This window comes from Tachypleus tridentatus, unplaced genomic scaffold (genome assembly GCF_004210375.1).
Source record: "Tachypleus tridentatus isolate NWPU-2018 unplaced genomic scaffold, ASM421037v1 Hic_cluster_2, whole genome shotgun sequence".
Lineage (NCBI taxonomy): Eukaryota > Metazoa > Arthropoda > Merostomata > Xiphosura > Limulidae > Tachypleus > Tachypleus tridentatus.
The window spans coordinates 28,567,530-28,595,494 of NW_027467782.1; the positions used below are offsets into that span (position 1 = coordinate 28,567,530).

Here is a 27,965-nt window from a genome sequence, read left to right on the forward strand (position 1 = left end):
ATATTTCTAAATCCACTAAATGAAACGTTTAGATGCTTCTGACGTCGCCTTGTTGGATATTATTCATAAGTCCATTAATTTTTTTTTTTTATTTCACGCAAAGCTACTCGAGGGCTATCTGCGTTAGCCGTCCCTAATTTGGCAGTGTAAGACTAGAGGAAAGGCAGCTAGTCATCACCACCCACCGCCAATTTTTGGGCTACACTTTTACCAACGAATAGTGGGATTGACCATCACATTTTAACGACCTGCCCTGGCTGAAAGTGTAGCATTTCTGGTGTTAGACGGATTCGAACCCTCGACCCTCAGATTACGAGTCCAACGCGTTAACCTACCTGGCCATGCTGAACCTAAGTCCATTAATTAAAACATTTAAATTTTGGAAGTTCTTTTCTTTTAAATAGGAGAACTTACAAGATATACTTTTTAAAGATACTTATAAATAATAACTCTAGAACACCGTTTGTGTTATCGGAGAGGAATTTATGTGGTGTGGATGAAATTACTGAACAGTCGCACTGTTTGTTTGTTAACAAAGCACATTTTTTTAGGTGTTGAACATCCTAGAACTTTCATTTCTGAATAACTCTTAGTTTCTCGAAACACATTCCTAATTCTATTTCGAAACTAATACTTGATATGTTGACAAACAAATTGATCCCAAACGTGTTGTGTCCTGAGGGTATATCATAACCAAAAGTACAAACTTTTCTTAAGTTTTATGTACCAAAATAGTTCCGTTATGGTATTTTTATGCTAACCAATCCATGAAACAAAATATACTTTTATGTTATGAAGTTTCTTCCAAACCGAACGAAAACATTCTAACTATTTAAATAAACTACACAAATCTGAAGTACAGTGGAACTCCTCTAAGCAGGCCACCCCTCAGATTCGGTCACTCAATCACAGTCCCTTTTTATGTTTACATAATCCCAAATCATGTACAGTGGAACCCCTCTAAGCGGCCACCCCTTGAAAGAAGTCATTCAATCACAGTCCTTTTTTTGTTTACATAACCCCTAATTATGTACAGTGGAACCCCTCTAATCAGGCCAATTTGTCTCAGTCCCGAAGGTGACTGCTTTAGAGGGGTTCCACTGAATTGGGTCGAAACTATACAAGAATGGTATTCCAAGAGTGCGGTTTTAGTTATGTATTTTGATTTTACTTCAAATTGCACAGAGATGTATGTGAGAGAACATCAGCATCTGAATTTTAAAAAGGAAGTTCCTATTATAAATAAATTAGCTTTAGTCTGAACTTAATTTTAACTATAATTCCACATGTGTATTGCTTTAAAGTTATTTGAATTTTTAGCGAGTTGTTCTCTTACACATATTATCCAAACAGTAAGAGCAGTATTTTGAGATGAAAACAACAACAAACAAACTAGAGTGATTCTCCTTAGATATAAGTAAAAATAATCTATGGACGCACAATATTTATTGGAGAAATTTATCATATAACGAGGTTGGATTTTTAAAATAACCCAAATTTGATCTGTTATAGGTGGCGTATTTTTTACATTTTAAGAAATATCATTTCGTTTTATAAATACAAACCACGTGATCAAACATGAGTTTATATGGACCATCCATGTTCAATAAATATATATTTCATATTTCAAAAAAGTGTTTGCACCCCGTTAGTACAGCGGCAAGTCTTCGGATTTATAACGCTAAAGTCAGGGGTTCGATTCCCCTCGGTGGGCTCAGCAGACAGCCTCATGTGGCTTTGTTATAAGAAAAACACCCTAAATGTTTGATCTTTTTAGCTAGAAATTAAAACATTTCAAACTTAAGTTACTTTTAGAGTATAAGTTTATACAAACCTTTCATAAACGAACCAGTTTGTTTCTGGCCTGTCCTTCTATGACTAACAGAAAGCTTCATGGTTTATAACCTGTCCTTCTATGACTAGTGGAAAGCTTCATGGTTTATAACCTGTCCTTCTATGACTAGTGGAAAGCTTCATGGTTTATAACCTGCTCTTCTATGACTTGTGGAAAGCTTCATGGTTTATAACCTGTCCTTCTATGACTAGTGGAAAGCTTCATGGTTTATAAAGTTAAGTTCTTCAACTGAGAGTCCAGCAGATACTTCAAAAATAATCCGTTGTTTGTCTCTGTGCTAAGTGAAACAAACCTCCAATGTGTTTTAAAATTGAGACAGTATTTGTTGTTGTTGTTTACCTAGTTGTCTGACAGGATTTGTTGTTTCACTAGTTGTTTGACACTATATATTTCTTGTAGTTGTTTATCTAGTTGTCTGACAGTATATATTTATTGTTGTTATTTATCTAGTTGTTTGACAGTACATATTTATTGTTGTTGTTTTTCTAGTTGTCTGACAATATTTGTTGTTATTTATCTAGTTGTATATATTTGTTGTTTTTTTTTATCTATTTGTATATATCTGTTGTTGTGCTGAAACATACAAAGTGAGTTACCTGCTTTCTGTCCAGTGCGGGAAGTTGAAAACTGATTATTGATGTTACATGATAATTTTAGAAACTTACCATTGACATACTGAGGGAAAAACTCACTGATTTCAACATAAATTATAAAAAATATGTTTCTCTAATGTATTTGTATTTTGATGTAAGATAATGTTTGAATGTATATTTACAACATTCTTGTATATTGACAGCATATCGTAGTTATAAATATTGCTGTTTATTTTGTAATGTCTATTTAGACACAGTTTGTTTGTTTGTTTGTTTTAGAATTTCGCACAAAGCTACTCGAGGGCTATCTGTGCTAGCCGTCCCTAATTTAGCAGTGTAAGACTAGAGGAAGGCAGCTAGTCATCACCACCCACCGCCAACTCTTGGGTTACTCTTTTTTACCAACGAATAGTGGGATTGACCGTCACATTATAACGCCCCACGGCTGGGAGGGCGAGCATGTTTGTAATGCGACTATTTAGACACAGAAAAGTTATACTAAAAACAACACCATAAATGTCCACCAGGGGCGCTCCATTTTTTTATCATTCAATTTTGACACTCTACGTTCTCAAATTGGTGAAAACTACCAAAATTCACAAATGTTACATTTAAGGGTTAGTATAAATTTTTTAAAAAAGGTAATTTTATTTGTATAATTATTTGCCTTCTCAGTTTTTTAAACTCTTTTCTTCCTTGTGGCCTGGCATGGCCAAGCGCGTAAGGCGTGCGACTCGTAATCCGAGGGTCGCGGGTTTGCATCCCCATCGCGCCAAACATGCTCGCCCTTTCAGCCGTGAGGACGTTATAATGTGACGGTCAATCCCACTATTTGTTGGTAAAAGAGTAGCACAAGAGCTGGCGGTGGGTGGTGATGACTAGCTGACTTCCCTCTAGTCTTACACTGCTAAATTAGGGACGGCTAGCACAGATAGCCCTCGAGTAGCTTTGTGCGAAATTCTAAAACAAACAAACAAACTTTTCTTTCCAACTTAAACGTTTCAAGACGTTTAAGACAAGAAATATTAACTCTGGAGAAAAACAAAACCAAAGAATGCAACATTAAGATTTCAACTTTGCAATACAATAATTATTACTTTATTCTATTGAGTGCATAACAATCAAATTTGAACATTTCTTATTATTTTAGTGGCACATCGGATCGTCCATAATTAGGCAACAGTGGGGAAGTAATAGAATCATATAAATAACAACATGTTGAGCATTTAAGTCACGAGAGATCAGACCAGAAGAACCGAAACTGTGGACGTAGCTTCGTGTGCCTCGCAAGCCAGAATATTAATACACCGGCTTAATATTCGAATCCCTTTATCATAAAATTACATCATGACTTTGAAGTAATGACAGTAAGACCGACAATCGAACCCTACTATTCCTTTAAAGTAACCTAAGAGTTGGAGATTTTCTTGTTGATCAGCTGTCTTCACTCCAGTGTATCTGTTGAGTATTATGGATGACGCAGATAACTCTCGATTTTTTATACCTTAAACAAGTAAAAATTAAATACAGGCAAAGTTTCAAGTACAGTTAAATAATCTCTCACGTGAGGGGACGCAGACGAACCACAACGTTCCTCAGTGAGGGTGGGAATTCTCAAAACTTCCCTCTCTATAAACTAAACCCCTGCCAAGTTCGTGAACGTTTGCGTTTAACCTCTCGATTAACTTCATGCTAATATTTAAACATATAAGAAAGATAATTTTGAAAAATGTAAAATACAAAATTTATGAATGTTAAAAAATAAAGTTCAGTGTGTTAATCCTCCATCTTTTCTTTATGACCAGCACCTTTTGGAATTACAAGAGAAAGCTTGTGAATAATAATAATTTCAAGTCGTACCTTGTGATATATGTATAACAGCGCGATATCTCCCTCATGAGCGTATATTTCTAATATTGTTTTACCTTTTGCTGTTTTTCTTCAAACTTTGCTTTGCTCATATTGATTTCACTTAAGTGGACTGCAAAACGTAAAATACTGAAATCATTTTAATGTAAACTGTAAGTAGAACTCTTAATACTAGAATTATTTATGGAAATTAAATTAAATCTCGATAAAGAATTTTTTAATCCTTAATCCTACCGATCCAGTTATTATTTTTTTGCTCTTTGCACAATGAGAAACGTCCGAAAATGAGCATTTCTTGAACAGCAAGATAAATATGTAGAAATTATTCATAGTACAGAGACGTGCATAACAGATGGCAGCACGTGTAAAAGATAAGCACGCTAAACGTTTGTTGATTAATTTGGAATTAAGCACAAGCTACTCAATGGGTAAGCTGTGCTCTGCCTACCACGGGAATCGAAGCCCAGTTTCTAGCAGTGTGAATCCACAGACATACCGCTATGCTGCTAGGGGCACGTTGGTCAATTGTCAAGTCCAAAGCAATGAAGTGGACGAACCATTTGCAGTTTTTCCTACTCAGGGAATTCAAAACCCAAATTTTAGCATTATAAATTGTCAACCCATCGAAGAGTGAAACTCATTTGTTATATGAAGTTTATGAAAAGTTAAGGTATGAACAACACGAGTGTCAAAGAAATAAATAAGAGGGTAATCGATTTAATAAAAGTTGTATTTTTTTGTCTTAATTACATGTATTTGTTTATTTGTCAAACCTAATACATCCATATAATTCATTAATACTATGATGTACAATAACTTAACGTCTAAATATAATTTGTTTGATAACTATTTTTGACACCTCCGAGATTTGAATTTGTGTCTTACAACAAAAGGTGAATAAGAAGACATTAGAGTAGAGCTCGTTCATAAGTTAGTGTTTTAACCTCTGTGAGACTGTAGGTATACAACAACCTTACTTAAACAAATATTCATATCACTAATGAAATAAATAAACCAACATAAGAAATACACGTTTCAGTTGTTTTTTTTGAAACAATGAGAAAAAAATATGTCTAGAAATAATGTATTTTCTGTTGCTAATTGTACACTTATAGTGTTGTGGCTTGTACAACGTGCTTCCAATTTATCTGCTTCTTTAATTTTGTCTATTTAATACTGAGTTAATAGCATCCTTCAAATTGAAGCTCATAAACGGATAATTTATTACGACTTCCATGCACTCATGAAGAATAGAATCTTTATGGAGAAATAAAATAATGTTTCAAGAAACTGTTTGACCTCTAAAACCCGGATTATGATCCTATTACGATCAGTATCAAAATCAGTAAAAAAGCTTTATTAAAATAACTTAGTACCTAACAACTAATCTTAGATTCAGTCAAGAAAGGTTTCACTTTGTTCTGTATTCACAACAGAGTGAAACTATCGAGAAATTCACATGAGACTCTGCAACTTGTTGTAGTTGTTTCATCAGTTCTAACCGAAAGAGGTACTGTGAAGACAAGTTATTGGAAAATATGTCTTTTCGTGCTTCGTCAATTTGATTTCAGCATAAGAAGGTAGATGGCGGATTTTGATTGTTTTAAATTTGTTGATTGTTTTCTGAATTTCGCGCAAAGCTACTCGAGGGCTATCTGTGCTAGCCGTCCCTAATTTAGTAGTGTAAAACTAGAGGCAAGGCAGCTAGTCATCACCACCACCGCCACTCTTTTACCAACGAATAGTTGGATTGACCGTCACATTATAACGCCCCACGGCTGAAAGGGCGAGCATGTTTGGCGCGATGGGGATGCGAACCCGCGACCCTCAGATTACGAGTCGCACGCCTTAACACGCTTGGCCATGCCAGGCCAAGGCGGATTTTCCTTACCCGATTTACCCAACATCTAATTCACAAGGATAAAGGCTATTCTGAGACATTTTTCATAGTACCAAACGAGTCATGATTGAAAGACACGCCAGTTGCCGCCATTTTGGTCACCATAAACTGTTGCTCCTTTCCACTAAACATATTAAAGTAGTTTTGTCCTCACAGGTGAACATTAACATAAATTTGTAACCGTCGAGAAGAAATATGTTTGCCAACCATGTTGATAACCGTAAATCCGATATTGTAACGTTTAAAATGGAGATGGTATGTTCATTAAAGTAATGACTATCTAAAAGTCCTGTAACTGGATGTGTATATATTTAATCTAAAAATAAGTTATAAGCAGTAGACTTTATGTTTTGAAGTGGAACGGAAAATGATTTAGGTTCTATGTATCTAAATAGCTATTAAACCAGATCGTTTTGAAATACAGTGTCATGAGCAGAGTACTGCAGATACTGATGTTTACACACGTGGAAAACATGTGTTGAATTTAGTCATCAGGCGTAATGCAGAATAAATCTTCACTTTACATCAAACTATCAAGTTATTATTGTTCTGCAAAAATATCATTCATATGAGTACAGACAATGTTTTTTGTGTGGTTATATTGTGAGTACAGACAATGTTTTTTAATCCCTTGTTTCTATGTATCAGTGTTTGATCCTTTCTTTCTCTAATTAATTAAAGCTAGGATCATCCTTACCAACAGAGAACAGCTTAAATCTCTTAGCTTCAATACTGAAACTTAAGTTTTTACGTAGGCTTTGTATTTATACAGATGCCGAGATAATAACAATAAACGAATTTATCATTTACATGAACATTTACAAGAAAGACCAAAGGATGTAGAAAGAAACTGATATATTTTGTTTGTTATCACGTAGACAGAATGGATTCAACGATGTTTGTTATCACATGGACAGAATGGATTCAACGATGTTTGTTATGACATGGACAGAATGGATTCAACGATGTTTGTTATCACATGGACAGAATGGATTCAACGATGTTTGTTATCACATGGACAGAATGGATTCAACGATGTTTGTTATCACATGGACAGAATGGATTCAACGATGTTTGTTATCACATGGACAGAATGGATTCAACGATGTTTGTTATCACATAGACAGAATGGATTCAACGATGTTTGTTATCACATCGACAGAATGGATTCGGTATTGGGAAAGGATTAATTCTGAGCTGCCATAATAATTCAACTTATGACACAAAATGTCTGTCAGAATAGGGTCATTTTCTGTTTCTCTGGTGGCCCGGCACCATAATAACTCAACTTATGACACAAAATGTCTGTCAGAATAGGGTCATTTTTCTGTTTCTCTGGTGGCCCGGCACCATAATAACTCAACGTATGACACAAAATGTCTGTCAGAATAGGGTCATTTTCTGTTTCTCTGGTGGCCCGGCACCATAATAACTCAACGTATGACACAAAATGTCTGTCAGAATAGGGTCATTTTTCTGTTTCTCTGGTGACCCAGCATGGCCAGGAGGTTATGGTTCTCGAGTCGTAATATTATGATCGCAGGGTCGAATCCCCATCACTCCAAATATGCTCACCCTTTTAGCCGGGAGGGCAAAGTGTTATAATGTTATGGTCAATCCCACTATTCGTTGGTAAAAGAGTAGCCCAAGAGTTGGATGTGGGTGGTGATGACTAGCTGCCTTTCCTTTAGTCTTACGGGTAGCGTAGGTGTAGCTTTGCTCGAAATTCAAACCATACAAAATCAAACCTGGTGTTTTAGTAAAGGTTTCTCTAATTATTCTAGTTAGACTATAGATCTGAATAACTCACGCGTCCCTTCTTTGTGTAAGATCAATGTAACAAGTACCTCAGTTTTTACAGCAGTCAGCAAGTACCTCAGTTTTCACAGCAGTTAACAAGTACCTCAGTTTTCACAGCAGTTAACAAATACCTCAGTTTTCACAGCAGCTAACAAGTACCTCAGTTTTCACAGCAGTTAAATATTTATTTCTAAGATCATGAAACACATAAGGTCCGTGTTTCAAATAAAATCCTTCTGTGTCTATCACGCCCACAGTCATAATTTTATGACTAGAAAATTATCTTGTCTTAATATTCATTTCTTCCAGAGTTTGAGATTCAAAATAAATGATTATGTAACTAAAGGGTTATTGTGTTCAGTCATAAGAAACTTCTTCAAAATACTAGACACGAGTAAGATATGTTTGTCTTGCACATACGGACGTCATGAACTAGATTCTGAATAATGTTAAATACTGACACATTTAAATTGAATATCATGAAGATGTTACATTAATGTGGTGTACAGGGAATTAAATTCACCTTAAAACTCACTATGTACCATCATGATATCGGTTGATAAACTGCTTACAAACTGTGGTCTGTCAGGGATAGTGAACACGAGTAGTCATCTCCAGATAAACTGCTTACAAACTGTGGTCTGCCAGGGACAGTGAACATGAGTAGTCATCTCGAAATAAAATGCTTACAAACTGTGGTCTGCCGGGGATAGTGAACACGACTGGTCATTTCAAGAAAAGATACACAAATTTGAAATAAATGAAACTGGATTTATTCTATGTTGAATTGTGTTGAATCAAAAATGAGAAAATAGGTTAGGCTCACTTGTGATTTGCTTTATAACGCCTTGGCCACGCTCTTTTTACTTTCCGCGAGAGAAAATAGTCTTGCAGGAATATACTATTATAATTCAAGATATTAAACTGTATAAAAACTGTATAATAATATTCCAAAGTGTTTCGTTTTACGTAAACAGGCTTTAAGTGTTTATGTTGTTGTGTCGGTTGTTGTCAAATTTCCGCATGTTTCGGGAAAAACTTTGAATCAATATCGATTATAACGTTGTATGTTATTTATTTACTGTTTTAGAAATCTGATTAGTTGTTATTTTTAATTCGTAAAGTTCCTTAGGCTTGGTCAGGAGGTTAGGGGAACTGGACTTGTAATATGAGAGCCGCAGATTGGAATCCCTCTAACACCATATTAAATGAACCATGAACCCTCGTGGAAGGTTAGTACATATTAAATGAACCATGAACTCTCGTGGAAGGTTAATACATATTAAATGAACCATGAATCCTTGTGGGAAGCTAGTACATATTAAACGGACTATAAATCCTTGTGGGAACTTACTACATATTAAATGAACCATGAACCCTTGTGGGAACTTACTACACATTAAATGAACCATGAACCCTTGTGGGAGGTTCGTACATATTAAACGGGCTATAAACCCTTGTGGAAACTTACTACATATTAAACGGACTATAAATCCTTGTTGGAACTTACTACATATTAAATGAACCATGAACCCTTGTGGGAACTAACTACATATTAATTGAACCATGAACCTTTGTGGGAACTGACTACATATTAAACGGACTATAAACCCTTGTGGAACTTACTACATATTAAATGAACCATGAACCCTTGTGAAACTTACTACATATTAAATGAACCATGAACCCTTGTGGGAACTGACTACATATTAAACGGACTATAAACCCTTGTGGGAACTTACTACATATTAAATGAACCATGAACCCTTGTGGGAACTTACTATATATTAAATGAACCATGAACCCTTGTGAAAACTTACTACATATTAAATGAACCATGAATCCTTGTGATAGAGTACGTACATCTCCACTATAAACATTTCAGCTGAATCACTTCTCATATTAAGTGAAATATACACAATGTCCAATATTAAGCCCCCACGTGATTGTCAGAACACAGATAGACCATTGTGTAGCTTCATACTTAATTTCAAACAAACAAACTGTACGAAGTTCTGTAGCTTCATTCTCTTTGATGCCAGATTATTTGGTGATAAGCCCTATAGGATTGACTTTCTTTGATGCAATATTTGGTATTAAGCCCAATAGGTTTACATTCTTTTGATGTAAAATTCGGCATTAAACCCTATAGGTTTGATGTAATTTTCGGTATGAAGTCCTGTAGTTTCAATTCTTTTTTATGTAATGTTTGGTATTAAACCCAATAAGATTGAATCCTTTTTATGTAATGTTTCGAAATAAACACAATAGATTTGATTCGTTTTGATGTAATATGTCGTATTAAACCTAATATGTTTGATTCTCTTTGGTTCAATTTTCCGCATAAAGTTCTACAGGTTCGATTCTTTTTAATGTAATATTTGGTATTAAACTCAATAAGTTTGATTTTTTGTGATGTAATATTCGGTATTAAGCCCAATAGGTTGAAGTGTTTTTATGCAATATTCGATATTAAACCCAAGAGGTTTGAATATTTTTATGTAATGTTTGGTACTAAACCCAATAGGTTTGAATATTTTTATGTAATGTTTGGTATTAAACCCAATATGTTTGAATATTTTTATGTAATGTTTGGTACTAAACCCAAGAGGTTTGAAGTGTTTTATGCAATATTCGATATTAAACCCAAGAGGTTTGAATATTTTTGTATGTAATGTTTGGTACTAAACCCAATAGGTTTGAATATTTTTATGTAATGTTTGGTATTAAACCCAATATGTTTGAATATTTTTATGTAATGTTTGGTATTAAACTCAATAGGTTTGAATATTTTTATGTAATGTTTGGAATTAAACCCAAGAGGTTTTATTTTTTTTATCTTTACTTTTTTTAATGATCTATTTCAAAGTGCTTTGCGAAGGGAGGGAAATAAGATAAAATTAAACCTGTTTGTGGCTCAGATCTTGAGTGATTTACCTTTTACCTCCTTTACTAATGATGCCAGGTTTAATACCTTGTCCAATTAAGTGACGTCGAAAAAATGGACGTGAAAGTTCACCCTGTTTTGGGCTGTCATTGTGTACCTTACGAAAAGAAACATGAAAAATGCAACATAAGAAATATATATTTTTAAAAGAGTTATTCTTGCCTTGAAAGTATTGAAAGTTTACCAGATGTGTTCCAGTTTCTTGGCGTGTTTTAAAATAAAAGATACACACACACACACATATACACTCGTATGTCTAACGAATCGCTTCTTTGTGGCCCGGCATGGCCAAGCGTGTTAAGGCGTGCGACTCGTAATCTGAGGGTCGCGGGTTCGCATCCCAAACATGCTCGCCCTCCCAGCCGTACTTCCCTCTAGTTTATAACTTTACAGTTAAGGATTGTAAGAGCAGATATTCCTGGAGTATCTTTGAAAGAAATGAAATGTAAGAACTAACCACAACAACAAACAACTTAATATCTTGTGTTTTATAAAATTGAGTAACAATTTCAAAATTTCCTTTATGAAACAACTTGTTTTTTAATTTTTGTCTTACCCTCGTTGAAACGTGTTGATTTTGGTTTCATCATTGTTCAAAAGTTTTGTAGGGTTTTGTTTAATTTTCGTCAAATATTTTTCCCATAATCTTTGTTAATGACTTTTCTATCTTTTGGGTTTTATTATCTTTGAAGTTTTGGAATTACCATGTTTTTAATATAATTTGTCTCGGACCCGATGTTGGAAATACAAGACATGTTTTAATAACTGTAGATACTATCTCTTCGTTACTTTAGGACAAGCCATTAAAATGACATAAAATGTAAAGTTCCATTATGCCTTTTTTTTATGATGAATTTTCTTAATGAACACATACATAATCAAATGAAACTTGACTATATTTCCACTTATCAAATCAGTTACTATTTGTGGCTGGCATCTGGAATTATAAGGCACCTCATCTGACGCTTTATGATAAGGACAAATACAATTAGTAGACAAATACAGTTAGTTGACGTATAAAGTGGCTGAACCCTGATGTAATTATAAAGAGAGAGTGAGGAGGAAGGAAATCAGCTCGGGGTTTGAAAGAACTATTTTATATCTTTACAAACACTTCTTTAGATAAACGTATCCTTATTCGTCTTGAATCACCAGTTGTTGAGGATCATAATGTAATTGTACAACTTCTCTTTTGAGTGGTCATCCAATAATTGAATACTGATTTTCTAAATGAAATTGCTTTGCTCTGTATACTTTTGTAGATGTTTTGAATGTTACGAAGATCCTAAACTCGATCTCAACTATAACAATATTACTTTAATTCCTAAAACTAGACTGTTCTTGTGTAAAAAAAAAAAAAATCAAACTAGACATTGAAGTTTTTACCTGCACAGTAATTTATTTGTAAAATTTTAAAAAATATATATAAGTTAAATTTTTGTAATAATTCTACATGATTCGGTAGAAACAACTCCACAATTTTCCAGATGATAGACCACGAAGTAAATATAAAGCTTCTCATCAACATGAGGCCCCAGCATGGCCAGGTGGTTAAGGCGCTTGAGACGTACTCTGAGGGTTGCGGGTTCGAATCCCTGTCACACCAAACATGCTTGCCCTTTCAGCTGTGGGACAGTTATAATGTGACGGTCAATTCCATTATTCGTTGGTAAAAGAGTAACCCAAAAGTTGGCGGTGCCTGGCGATGACTAGATGCCTTCCCTCTAGTCTTACATTGCTAAATTAGGGACGGCTAGCGCAGATAGCTCTCGTGTAACTTTGCGTGAAATTCGAAAACAAACAAACAATCATCAACCGATGCATTTATGTAATTAACATATTTTTACAATGGTGCCATTCACAAAAACAAGCCTCCCAGTGGCTCAGCGGTATGTCTGCGGACTTACAACGCTAAAATACGGGTTTCAATACGGGCAGAGCACAGGTATCTCATTGTGTAGCTTTGTGCTTAATTCAAAACAATTACAACAACGATTTCAAAAAAAATTACTTCCATGACTCCATGGCCTAAATGTTTGTTTATATTAATTCTATTTTTAACAATTTCTAAGGATTGTCAAATATTTAGTTCAACTGTTTCGGTTACTTGTTTAAATACTTTTACAATATCTCAGTCAATAACATGTGTAGTGTACGAGTAATAGAGAAAGTTTGTTCCTGAATCCAAGAGACTGTGGATTGTTGGACGAAATGTTTGTATAGTAATACAAAGTAGAGAAGGTTATGTGTAAAAGCGGTTGGTATGGGTAGAGAACAAGAGTTGGCGGTGGGTGGTGATGACTAGCTGTCTTCCCTCTAGTCTTACACTGCTAAATTAGGGACGACTAGCGCAGATAGCCCTCGAATAGCCTTGCGAGGAAATTCAAAAAACAAACAAACAAACAATGGATAGAGAAAGCACTATGCAGAGGAGCGAACAACGTTTCGACCTTCTTTGGTCATCGCCAGGTTCACAAAGAAAGAAAGGGTTACTGACCGATACCTGACCACATGTTTGAAGGGGTTAAACTGAGTGTAGAAATGTAGAGGGCGTACTTAGAAGGTTTGATTGTATTATATTATATTATTAATATAGTTATAAAGGTGTTCCTTTGTATTGGTTAATTTTGGGCTAGAGTTGTTGTATAAGTAAGGCTTCTTCAATTTTAAGTTTGTTTATTTATTTAGTATTTGGATGTTTTTTATGGTTATGTTGTGTTTACTTGATTTGCAGCGTTCAAAACTTTTGAAAGTGACTTTTGTGTTCTTTTTTAAATATATATTTTTCTCTACAAATGGGTTGTCTCGTAATCACGAATTGAAGTAGAGAAGGGTTGTTGGTGTTGCTTTGTTGGCAACTGTGAACCAAAGATCTTTCGTTAGACCAGCCCCCCGCTAGTACAGCGGTATGTCTCCGGATTTACAACACTAAAATCAGGGGTTTGATTCCCCTCGGTGGGCTGAGCAGATAGCCTTTGTGGCTTTCCTAAAATAAAAACCCACACACTCGTTAGACCAATTCTTCATATTCAACTTCAAGGACTCGATGTTTTGTTTTGAAACATTCAATACAACTTTCAAAATATATAAACGTTTGGGTTGAGAAAATTGTAAAGGACCGAACAACATTTCGGTCATCGTCAGGTTCACAAACCTACATAAAACTTTTTTCAACCCAAACCAGCCGTTTTTACACATATATATTTCCCTACAACTGGGTTTTCTCGTCATCACTGATTACAACTTCCAAAATGCTATTTCAATGTTGATAAACATTTCCAAGAGTAAGACTATTTTTACTGAGGACAGTTATTTGTCAACCTTGAACTGCACTGTGTGAATGGTTTTCAACATCCTCATAACATCTATGATGCTTTGTGAGCCTATTAAAAACAATAATAAATGATCTTCAACTATATCTTACGACTTTCCTTATATTAGGCGTAACCACGATCTAAAACACAGAAAGTGCGTCTAGCAGGATGAATAAAGTTTATTTTTGTTATTATTGTTTGTACATTGACCTCATTTGATTAGGATTTAATGTTTCTGGTTAACCCCCCTTTGTAACCGGTTTAACTGAAAACCTTTGGGACTAAGCCCCTAAAGCTTGTATTGCTTGTAAAACTTACACCATCTAAAGTCTAGGATAACCATGACTTCCACATAATTTCTGCCGGTTGGTATTGATTTCAGTGTAACTTTTACCGGCCTTCTTGAAATCAATGATTTTAGAGGAGGTTACGATCTTCACTCATGTTGGAGGAAAACTCGTTTTAGAACACAGCTTTCTCTATAAAGGTAAACACAAAACATTCATTGTTCTAACACCAAACATCGTTTAAATATAATGTTTGTGCTTATTGTTTGTCACCGTGATGAACAAAACGATCTGATCGATCGATTTCCGATCTTAGGATCACTTTTCATTTATTTAACGATCACTCTTTGATAAACATGTTCTTCATTAATTAAATCTTATCTGGATAAAATATACCTTATTAATTTTAATAACTTACAAAATGTCTTATGTAAGATAAACCAGTTACATCTAGAACTATGCTGTCCACCCGAATAACAAAATCAAACACCCAACGAAGATCAACAGTATACATTATTGAAAGAACCAAAATATGTAGCCATGCTATTGATAGTCTTAGCTGGTTTAAAATTAAGTACTAAGCCACATAATGGGCTATCTGTGCGCTGCCCACCACGGACATGGAAACCCGGTTTTACGTTGGGATTCCGAAGACATACTACTAGGAGCCAAATTTTTGGATATAATGAAACCATGTAAACGTTAGGCGCAGGACCAAACAAGTAGGATCATTGTTTATTTGTTTTGAATTTCGCGCAAAGCTTCTCGAGGGCTAACTGCGCTAGTTGTTCCTAATTTAGCAGTGAAAATTAAGCGGTCGCACCAAACATGCTCACCATTTCAGCCGTGGGGGCGTTATAAAGTGACGGTCAATCCCACTATTCGTTGGTAAAAGAGTAGCCCAAGAGTTGGCGGTGGGTGGTGATGACTAGCTGCCTTCCCTCTAGTTTTACACTGCTAAATTAGGGATAGCTAGCGCAGATAGCCCGAAGTGGCTTTGTTATAAGAAAACACACACATACTCCACCACTTTATATATATTATACGTCATAAGACTTCCCAGTTATTCACTAATCAGACAAACACGTCTCTTTGACAGTATTTTCTCCTTTTTAGTCAAGACGCCACAACTTATTAACATTTCTGGTCATATTCCCTCTTGAACTACCAGTTATATTCGTGACTCTTTTCTCAATTTGTTTGTGAAAGTATCTTCTTAACATAAACTTTAAGTCACTTTTCATATCTTTATACCGATATCTCTATGTGCGAAACGACTGGTTCTTTAAACATTTCCTTAATATTCGAATTAATGACTTAGCAAGACAACTTTGAGAAAACTGTCGAAACCTTTCATGAAGAAATATATGGGGTTGGAATGGACAGCCCACCAGGACTCATGTTGGTTGACTCTTTCCTCTATCGTTAGAAACACACATCCACAATTACAGGTTAACAACAAAACCAATCAACTGTTCTTCAGTGTATTAATAACCCATTCATCAGCTGTTCTTTTTATGCAATAGCATCACGGCTCCCGCTAAAACAGCGGTAGGTCTTCGGATTTACAACGCTCAAATCAGGGTTCGATTCTCCTCGGTGAGCTCAACAGATAGCCCGATGTGTCTTTGCTAAAAGAAAAAGCACACAAACACACACACACGCAATATCATCATACAGCTCCTAGATAAAACTTACAAACTGCTTTATATCAATCCCAGTCCTCGGTCTTTAGAGCAATTTTGCTGGTACCTGAGGAGAATCTATTATCTCAAACAAGGACGAAGTATCTACGTGTATTCTGCTTGTCAGTCGTTCTACCGGAAACTAACTAAAGACACATTCCATTTACGTAGAATATCCCATCCAAACAGTTTCATCTACAATTCAAACAGCTACCATGCATTTTCAACAAGGGTGATATAAAGAAAAGCGACTACTTCCAAACTAGAAAATACAAACTCACTCGTGAATGAAAGTTTATCGATAGCCATTTGTTCGATATTTTGACACTAGGGTGCATCTGAACACACCTGTTTCCGACAGTCTATGTTTGTCCTTGAGTTTGGATTTTTAGCACTTCTTTGGAACCAGTAAAACTCAAATAATATCATTGTTTTATTAGCTTTAATTTAATTATTTGGGTAGAAATACGCTGAGAAAACTAATAATAGTGTTATTTAATCAAAAGTTGAGCTCAAAATTTTGAATACGTATTAGAAAAAACAATATGTATTTTTGTTCGTTGTTGGTAAGCTGCACAACTGCCCATTTGCGCCATTTTCATCTCAAGTATCAAAACACTGTTTTAAATATTAGTAGCTTACGACTAAACCACTGTGGTATGGAAGAAATGTATTTGTTTTAGATTCATTTAAAAGTTTACTTTCATGTGAACCTAACTACCAACAAATGAAATATCACACAATCGTTCGTAGAGAGGCCCGACATGGACAAGTGTGTTAAGGCGTTGGGTTCGTAATCCGAGGGTCGCGGGTTCAAATCCCGATCACACCAAACATGCTCGCCCTTTCAGCCGTGGTGCGTTATATGTGACGGTCAATTCCACTATTCGTTGGTAAAAGAGTAGTCCAAGAGTTGGCGGTGGGTGGTGATGACTAGCTGCCTTCCCTCTAGTCTTACACTGCTAAATTAGGGACGGCTAGCACAGATAGCCCTCGATATCTTTGTGCGAAATTCCAAAACAAACAAACAATCTAAGCATTACTTTTTAATTATTGTTACGTAATGCATTGTTTTATCAATAAACGACAACAGCCAATAATACTTAAACATTTACAAATAATATTGTCGAGTGAAATAATAACTATCATTGAATATATTTTCCTTCCATGTTTCCTCATTTCTTGACCAATCAACACAAAACTTGACACTAAGGGAAGGCAAGCGCAAATAGTCCTCACGTAGATTTGCACGAAATTAAGAAATTAAATAAACAAACTGTGGCCTATCATTTTAAACGGCTCGGCTAAAGCGTTCGACTCGTAATTCGAGAATCGCGGGTTCGAATCCTCGTCACACCAAACATGCTCGTCCTTTCAGCCGTGGGTGTTCTAATGTCCCAATCAATCCCACTATTCGTTGGTAAAAGAGTAGCCCAAGAGTTGGCGGTGGGTGGTGATGACTAGCTGCCTTCCCTCTAGCCTTACACTGCTAAATTAGGGACGGCTAGCACAGATAGCCCTCGAGTAGCTTTGTGCGAAATTCAAAACAAACAAACAAACGTTCACAGAGATTGTAGCCAAGTGTCGGTTTCAGATTGTGTTCTTAGACAGTTCCGGTATCCGACTTTTGAATGTGGTCATTCTTGTTAGCTTGGATTAAACCTGAATTAGAAACAAACAAAAACATTTTGTGTTCTTAATTTAAACTTAAATTATCATTTGATTTGTCTAATGTACTGTTTGTTTTTCTTTGCTTTAATATAACAGCAAAATGGAAAATATTTGAAAGAGGTACATAAATAAATACAACAAATACGTTGTGAAAGTGAAGAGAGTGAGTATATGTTTACATGCCACTTCTCTCGTTTTGTGAATAACTTAAAGAATGAACCGGACTGAGTGAAGACCGAAGACCTCCTCTTACATCGTCCGACGTTTTAATGACAAAACACCGCTAAAGATTTTTCAAAATAACGTCTCTGCTAGTTTTCACAGTAACAGATAGATCATGTTTTTTTTACTTTCACAACGAACGATGGAATATATATTTTACTTTAACATAAAAAATATGCTACATCTTTTACTTTGAATGTGAAAGATAGACAATATATATTTTACTTTAACATAAAAAAAATATGCTACATCTTTTACTTTGAATGTGAAAGATAGAAAATATATATTTTACTTTAACATAAAAAAATATGCTACATCTTTTAATTTGAATGTGAAAGATAGACAATATATATTTTACTTTAACATCAAAAAATATGCTACATCTTTTACTTTGAATGTGAAAGATAGACAATATATATTTTACTTTAACATCAAAAAATATGCTACATCTTTTACTTTGAATGGGAAAGATAGACAACATATATTTTACTTTAACATAAAAAAATATGCCACATCTTTTACTTTGAATGTGAAAGATAGACAATATATATTTTACGGCGACGAACGAACAATGGATTTTAGTGTTATAAGCCCATAGACTTTCTTCTGTCCTTCTAGCAAATTAGAATATGCTGATACTTCGATTACTTGACTAGTGAAGAAACTAGTTAGAATATTAATTATTTTATATATCTTGCAGTACGTCGTACTTTACGCAATCTACTATGAAACACCACTTTGAAATACATAATTTTAAAATACAACTATTAACCGAACCAGTACAGATTTTAATATGAAAATAAAATACGTAGTTTAAGTAGATGATCCGGTATAAGCCAGTGTATAAGACCATACTTTTTAGTCTTAAAACAATGTCTGATTTCACCTCTCGTCTTATAAGACCTATGAATACATAGGCTCAAAAGTAAAGGTGTAGTAAGAACTCTCCGGTCGGTAGCATATTTATCCAAAATTGTGTAGTTTATTTTACTTTGTTTTTAGTAGCCCCCCAGTGTGGTGGGCAGAGCACAGATAGCTCATTGTGTAGCTTTGTGCTTAATTCAAAACAACAACGTTTTTCAGTAAATGAGTCGATATCATGCCATCTAGTGTGTTATAATGACATATTTGTCTCGAGTTTTTACACCTAGAAGTTATTTCTCAAACGTGTTAATTACAATTAATCAAGTCATTTTGATCTGAAATGTTTTGATCGTATTTGTCATTGTAAAATATTGGTAATATTGTATGTAGCACACGTTAATTTTATTAACATGTTTTAATTGCTCTTTTTAATTTCGCGCAAAGCTACACGAAGGATATCTGCGCTAGCCGGTTCCTAATTTAATAGTGTAAGACTAGAGGGAAGGCACAGCTAGTCACCATCATCCACCACCAAAATTTAGGCTACTTTTTTACCAACTAATATTGGGATTGACCGTCACATTATAACGCTTAAAAGGCAGAAAGGGCGAACATATTTGATCAGATGAAGATTCGAACTAGTGACTCTCAGAATGCGAGTCGAGCGCCTTTATCACCTAGCCATGTTAGGCCCAATATGGTTTTGTAGAACATCATAAGGTTTGATATTTTGATTATATAAAACGATTTAAAATGTAATGAAAACTTCGTAAAGTTGCTTGTTACATGTTTGTGATATAATGAAGGCCGGATTGAGCTGTGTGTAGCATTTGAATTGCATGAAAAAACACAATCGTGGTTATATTGAATATCCTAGAGTTCATTGTTTAAAAGTGACACATACTCTTTACAAAAGTAACATCCTAGACTTGACAGACAACAGAGGTCATGTTATACACCAAACCTCAAAGAAATACACTTAACTAGCTCAAAACATCCAGGGTCGTTTTATATTTGGAATCATCTTGTACACCGAAAAATATGGTAGTAGTTACAAACTTAAACAACTATTCTGGCTAACTATACCGTTATCATTAATTGTTACAGACAAGAAACAATTAGAATATAATTAAAATCATTATACTTTATTTTCACATGCACTACCCTATAAAATAGTTTATTCTCAGTTTAGGTAATATATGTTAATTAATGAAAGTTAGAACACCACATTACATAATTATCAAACATATAATACATTGAAAACGTGGGGGCGTTATAATGTGACGGTCAATCCCACTATTCGTTGGTAAAAGAGTAGCCCAAGAGTTGGCGGTGGGTAGTGATGACTAGCCGCCTTCCCTCTAGTCTTACACTACTAAATTAGGGACGGCTAGCGCAGATAGCCCTCGTGTAGCTTTGCGCGAAATTCAAAAACCAAACAAACTTAAACCAATAATATTTTATTGATCTGACACGAAGATCTAAACTTAACAATTTGCAACTAATTATGACATTTTCTGAATTATCTTCTCATTATCAATGTTAACATGAAATTATTATACCATAAAACAAGTTTGACAACTTATATGGTGAATGTATTTATACATAATTTATAGTCAGATGGATATATTTTTTTTATTTTAAAGAGAAATATATGCACCTGTAATAACTGTTACAATACCTGTACTCGTAATAACGTTACAAGCTCAGAGTATGTGATGTTACACGTGTTAAGGCACTGATTGTCAGACCAAAATGACAATAACAGTTGTGCACTTTGAAAACGGAGGTAAACAGGATTTTTCGCCAAAACGCATTCGTGTTTAATAATTTTTTTGAAAGATCTGCATGTTCTGCAAGTGCAACATGTGCAAAATCCTATAAAGTGACGGGTTCTCGGTTTCCATAGCTCAGTGTTAAGCCACCGACACGCAATACAGTTACGCCAAGACTGACTGAAGCACAACGCAACAACGTCATTGGTCGCTTGGAAGCAGGCGAATCTCGATCAGATGTTGCCAGATCTGTGAACGTCCACCCAAGCACCATCACAAGGCTATGGAATCGTCACCAATAACATGGATCAACTCGTGACCGTTCACGATCTGGCAGACCTCGTGTGACCACGTCCGCACAAGATCGCTACATCCGGTTACGTCACCTTCGGGATAGGACCACCACTGCGACGTCTACTGCCTCAAACATACCAAGGCTGCGTAGAATTTCCGATCAGACCGTACGCAACCGTCTACGAGATGCAGGAATCCGACCTCGACGTCCAGTCAGAGGCATCATCCTCACCCAGCAACATCGTCAAGCACGGCTGCAATGGACTCAGGCACATCGGGTATGGTATCATCGACGATGGAGGCATGTTTGGTTCAGCGATGAATTGCGTTTTATGCTTTGTAGGCAGGATGGAAGGACTCGTGTTGACCGTCGCCGAGGTGAACGTTTTGCTGAAAAACACAGATTTGGTGGTGGCAGCGTCATGATGTGGGCTGCCATCGCCTACAATGCCAGAACAGACCTTTTGCACATTCGAGGGAATCTTACGGCTCAACGATACGTCGACAAGATTCTTAGGCCCCATGTGCAACCCATCATGATGAACGTCAACCACGTTTTTCAACATGACAACGTCCGTCCTCACACAGTCCGACTCACCACTATCTTCTTGAGACACCACAACATCAACGTTCTGGCCTGGCCCTCCAGATCACCAGATTTAAACCCCATCAAACATCTTTGGGACGAGTTGGACCGACGTCTGCGACGGCGACAACCTCAACCGCAGACTCTACCTCAGCTTGCAGCAGCTTTGCAGGCTGAGTGGACAGCCATTCCACAGGATGTGATTCGTCATCTCATCGCTTCCATGGGCAGGAGATGCCAAGCAGTTATTGATGCTCACGGGGGCATACTCGTTATTGACGTTGAGTGACGTTAAAATTCAACTAGTGAGCGTGGACTTTACCTTTGCAGACTTTGGATGTTCAGCAGTGAATGTACAAAGTTTCAAAATGTCTTACAGAACGACACGGAATAAACTTGTTAACAATTTATCTCAAATTTTGCCTATTGCGCTTCTTTTTTTGAAAAGTTTAGTTCATCCTCAGCTTTTAAAGGACATACTTCTCTAATCAGTGATTGACACCCATGTTGATGTAGTAGCAGGAAGTAGAAATAGTTCATCCTCAGCTGTTAAAGGACACACTTCTCTAATCAGTGATTGACACCCATGTTGATGTAGTAGCAGGAAGTAGAAACAGTTCATCCTCAGCTGTTAAAGGACACACTTCTCTAATCAGTGATTGACACCCATGTTGATGTAGTAGCAGGAAGTAGAAATAGTACATCCTCAGCTATTAAAGGACACACTTCTCTAATCAGTGATTGACACCCATGTTGATGTGGTAGCAGGAAGTAGAAATATACTCTTCAAAAAAAGAAATGCAAAGGGATATTTTTGATTTTAAAGAGAAATATATGTAATAACGTTACAAGCTCAGAGTATGTGATGTTACACGTGTTAAGGCACTGATTGTTAGACCAAAATGACAATAACAGTTGTGCATTTTGAAAACAGAGGAAAACATCGGATTTTTCGCCAAAACGCGTTCGTGTCCAATAAAGTTTTTGAGAGATCTGCATGTTCTGCAAGTGCAACATGTGCTAAATCCTATAAAAGTGACGGGTTCTCGGTTTCCATAGCTCAGTGTTAAGCCACCGACATGCAATACAGTTACGTCAAAACTGACTGAAGCACAACGCAACAACGTCATTGGTCGCTTGGAAGCAGGCGAATCTCGAACATATGTTGTCATAGCTGTGAATGTCCACCCAAGCACCATCACAAGGCTATGGAATCGTCACCAACAACATGGATCAACTCGTGACCGTCCACGATCTGGCAGACCTCGTGTGACCACGCCTGCACAAGATCGCTACATCAGGTTTCGTCACCTTCGGGATAAAACCACCACTGCGACGTCTACTGCCTCAACAGACCTTTTGCACATTCGAGGGAATCTTACGGCTCAACGATACGTCGACGAGATTCTTAGGCCCAATGTTCAACCCATCATGGTGAACGTCAATGACGTTTTCAACATGACAACGCCCGTCCTCACACAGCCCGACTCACCACTGTCTTTTGAGACACCACAACATCAACGTTCTTCCCTGGCCTCCAGATCACCAGATTTAAACCCCATCGAACATCTTTGGGACGAGTTGGACCGACGTCTGCGACGGCGACAACCTCAACCGCAGACTCTACCTCATCTTGCAGCAGCTTTGCAGGCTGAGTGGCCAGCCATTCCACAGAATGTGATTCGTCATCTCATCGCTTCCATGGGCAGGAGATGCCAAGCAGTTATTGATGCTTACGGGGGCATACTCGTTATTGACGTTGAGTGACGTTAAACTTCAACTAGTGAGCGTGGACTTCGCCTTTGCAGACTTTGGATGTTCAGCACTGAATGTGCAAAGTTTTACACATTTCATACAGAACTACCCGGAATAAACTTGTTAACAATTTGTCTCATGTTTTGCCTTTTGCGTTTCTTGTTTTGAAGAGTATATATTCAACTATGCTTATTTTATCCATAGTCTGATGTGAGTGTTTAAACCCTTCAAATTTATATTATTTCGTTTGACTAGAAACTACAATTCTCAGATGTTCATAATTTGTATGTTTACCTGGTAGCTAGACCAACATATTTCGTATTATTTGTGAAACTGAAATCATAATCTAATTTGTATAACAGAACCAGTTAACTTTTATGACCTTATCTTTCTCGTGTTATTTGTAATTCTACTAGTTCAAAACGTCAGTTTTTGGTTTTACTGGTGGTGTTCACATGTGTCTGTCTTCTAACTCAAAATTCCATGCTTATATTTTATTGGTAGTGTTTGGACGTGTCTGTGTTCTAGCTCAAAAGTGAAGTTTTATTTTTACTGGTAGTGTTCATATGTTTCTGTATTCTTGTTCCAAACATCAAGTTCTGGTTTCACTGGTAGTGTTCGCATGTGTCTGCATTCCAGGTTAACAACATTGGTTCAGGTGTTGTTCGAAATAAATGGCTGCAAGTAAAGGTCGAAAATAATGAACATAATGAAATGTTTGAAACATAACAGTTGAGAACAGCAAGTTTGAACGTTAGTAGATATATTTAACCTAATTTTTGTTTAATTATAAGTTCGGAAATAGAAGTTGTGTATATTTTTGTATTCATGAGATCTCGTAGTGCTTGAGCCGCAAGTCGTAGCTGGCTGTGGTACTGTTTGTCATTTAGTATAAGCTAGAATGTTTTAAACTAGGAAGCCTGTAAATTATTTTATAGAGTATAAAAGTGTTGAAAAATGTGTTTGTTTGTTGGACTTAAAGCCACTTTGAGCTGTCTAGTATAGGTGTACAAACAGAAATACTGTTTTATACTATATTTTTTTAATTTTGTAATTTAAATGTTCGGTAGTGGGAGTTGCGGGTCCTAAAGATAGTATTGACATGAAAAGGTTTAATAACTTAGGTCAAGAATACCAAGAATACCTTAGGCCAAGAATTTTCATTTTAAGCTATGAGACATTGTGGAGTGATTAGAGTTGTTTCAACAGCATAATTAGATAAAAGAAAGTCACGTGGATATTGGGAACCAGTTTGTGTGTTCGCTATCGCTGTTATTGAGTCGTTTTACGTTAATTAGTTTGTTTGTTTTGTTTAATTTTGTGCAAGGCTATACGAAGGCCACCTGCGCTAGTCATTCCTAATTTTGCAGTGTAAGACAAGAGAGAAGACAGCTAATCATCACCACCCACTGCCAACTCTTGGGCTACTCTTTTACTAACGATACATTAAGATACGCGGTTTCTTTTTCCGCAACAAAACAGAAAGAAAAAAACAAAAAATGGCAAACCGAGTGTTTGTAATTTCAAAACTTTAAACAACTCAGAAAAAAAAATCGCAGGGTGCGGTATCTATCAGATGCAACAATGATTTAGTAATAAATCGAACTCGAAGTGAGTTTGTGACGGTTAGGGTCTTTGTTTACTATGATTTCATCTGTTGCTGTATGTGGACAGAGCCAACTACTGAAGATTTCTGTCATTATTTTCAAGAAAGCAACTAATAAAACTGTTTTGGGTTTGAATTTTGCAGCTGGGAATATGGTTTATAATTATTTTTAACAGCGAGTTTTCGACAGTGAAATATAACAAAACGATTGTTTGTTTCTTTCTTAGGTTAGCACAAAGCTCCATATTTTACTATATACTTTCTGTCTGCAGCGAGAAATCGAATTCCTGGCTTTAGTGTCAAAGCCCGCTGAACTATTATTGACGCGACAAAACGAAATTTTGTTTTACTTGGATATTTGAACATAAGTACGCAAGAGGTCTCTGTGCTAGCTTTCCTAATTTTGGACTGATAGATAGATACGAGCAGCATTTACTATCAACTCTAAAATTGCTCTATTCGAATTCTTCAATCTCACTGCCACTATTGAAACTATTGGCGCGCTTATATTTAGGTGAAACGTGAACTATGGATCTTTAGATGCATTGCCCGAATGTAAACCGTTCGGTCAAGCTCAACCCACAAACTATTGTATTTTTTGAAACTAAGTTGAATGGACGGTAAAATATTATATCGATTTGTTTGTTTGTTTTGGAATTTCGCACAAAACTACTCGAGGGCCATCTGTGCTAGCCGTCCCTAATTTAGCAGTGTAAGACTAGTAAGACACCACCACCGCCAACTCTTGGGCTACTCTTTTACCAACGAAAAGTGGGATTGACCGTCACATTATAACGCCCCAGGCTGGGAGGGCTAGCATGTTTAGCGCGACGCGGGCGCGAACCCGCGACACGAGTCTCGCGCCTTACGCGCTTGGCCATGCCAGGCCATATTATATCGAAACGCCTTCCTCTACACTTTTGTTTCTACAATAGTTGTCGTCCATTTAACTTAAATTCAGTACTAATACTCTGTCAAACAGTGTATGAAATAATGTTATATCTTTTATTTTGTCTTTTACTCTAGGATGTACATGTTTCGTAAAGAAATAAGCCATCTTATAGTATTAGTTTATTGTTTCTTCATCTATGCGTGGCCCGACATGGCCAAGTGGGTTGAGCGTTCGACTCGTAATCCGACGGTCGCGGGTTCGAAACCCCGTCGCACCAAACATGCTCGCCCTTTTAGCCCTGGGGGCGTTATAATGTAACGGTCAATCCCACTATTTGTTGATAAAATAGAAGCCCAAAAGTTGACCGTGGGTGGTGATGATTAGCTGCCTTTTCTCTAGTCTTACACTTCTAAATTATGGACGGCTAGCGCAGATAGCGCTCAAGTAGCTTTGCGCGAAATTCAAAAACAAATCACCCCAAGCGGAGGATAGGACACACATAAAATGTGGTTTAAAATGGTTGAAGTTAAGTACAAAACTGCACAATGAGCTATCCGTACTCTGCCCACCACAGAGATCGAAACCTGGTGTCTAGCCTTCTAACTCTACAGACATATCGCTTTGGTTTGAATTTTGCGAAAAGCAGGACAAGGGCTATCTCTACTTACTTTTCATAATTTAGCAACCATAAACTAGAAGAAAGATAGCTAAACACCATCCACCACCAACTCTTGGACTATGCTTTCACTAGCAAATAATGGGACTGACCGTCACATATAATGCCCCATGGATGAAAAGGCAAGTATTTTTGGTGACGGAGATTCGAACCCATGACCCTTAAATTCAGAGTCGAGCGCGTTAAACACAAGATCATACCAAGTATACAACAGCTGTATATAAGTTATCAGAAAAGTGTAGTGCAGCGATTCACGACCTCTAACTCTGTACCTGATCTCAAAATGAAGGTTCTTGGGTTCGAAACGTGCGTATTCAGTTTTATAGTGTATTTATAGAAGTGGAATATTTAGAGACAAGGATTAATGTTAAAATTTAATGTAATCATGATGCTAATATCTGGATGTATTTTATTACTCACAATCTCCAACTGTTACAGATTAGAAGTCTGGGAACAATGTATTTAAGACTATAGAGTGATATACGAACACATGTAACTATTTATTGTAAGAAAACGTAATTTGAGCTTATTTTTAATCAGGCAAGTGCTAAGGATCGTAACACACAACAGTATCTTTCGAGGCAAATACTAGCGATCAGAACATAGATGATTGTTTATCTAAACAAATACTAGAGATATAAACATAGGTTACTATTTATCCAGACAAGTACTACAAATCAGTAAAACGTGCGCATGCCATAAATCACGAGAAGAATTATGCACTCTCTTGGCTAGAACACAGCATGACATATGAACTATAAAAGCAAGAAATGAAAATACTTGTTTCTTTTAATTTCAGTTTGGAAGTACATCTAGTTCACATAGTGTCATTCGTTACTAAGATATAGTTTGTTCTTTACCTGGTTTTGTCTTTAATTTTTGGGTTACTGTGTTTCTCCAAAGAACATTACAAGATGTAGCTTTCAGTAGGTCCAGGAACTATGAGGAAGACAGCACCAATAAAGTTATTGAATGGTGAAGAAGGAAACATTACCGTGTTTTGTGGACAGACCACAAGACAACCTTCAGAATCTTGACTGTAGGAGTTTATTTCTGGTGCTGTCATTAGTGAAGATGTACAATCTCTTACCTTACTGGACCTGTTCATTTTCAGGTCACCACTTTAGTTTCATTGGTCAATGGACTTTCAGAATGACCAGTACGTTGGAATGATCATATGGAGGTAGTGAGAAGATTTGGCACCAAACTAACACACTTCTGGTTTCGGTTTATGAAACAACGGTTTATCTGCTTACACGTTTTAAGAGCCAAACTAAAATAAGAACTGTCTGAGCTGGATACCTTGGTTACATAGAGTTAGCCATAAACATTATGACGAGTTGTATGTGTGACTGCAATGCATCCAAGAGAAGA

The 27,965-nt window shown here is 36.3% G+C and overlaps 1 protein-coding gene across 1 annotated transcript in view; it reads left to right on the top strand.

Annotated features, from left to right (window-relative positions):
- LOC143243018 (uncharacterized) overlaps nt 1-21,219 on the top strand; it is a 224,325-nt gene extending 203,106 nt beyond the window's left edge. The window contains exon 4 of the transcript XR_013023722.1: nt 21,051-21,219. The gene's annotated coding sequence lies outside the window, so the exon portion shown is untranslated. The remainder of the gene's footprint in view (nt 1-21,050) is intronic.
- Nucleotides 21,220-27,965: the final 6,746 nt, after the last annotated feature.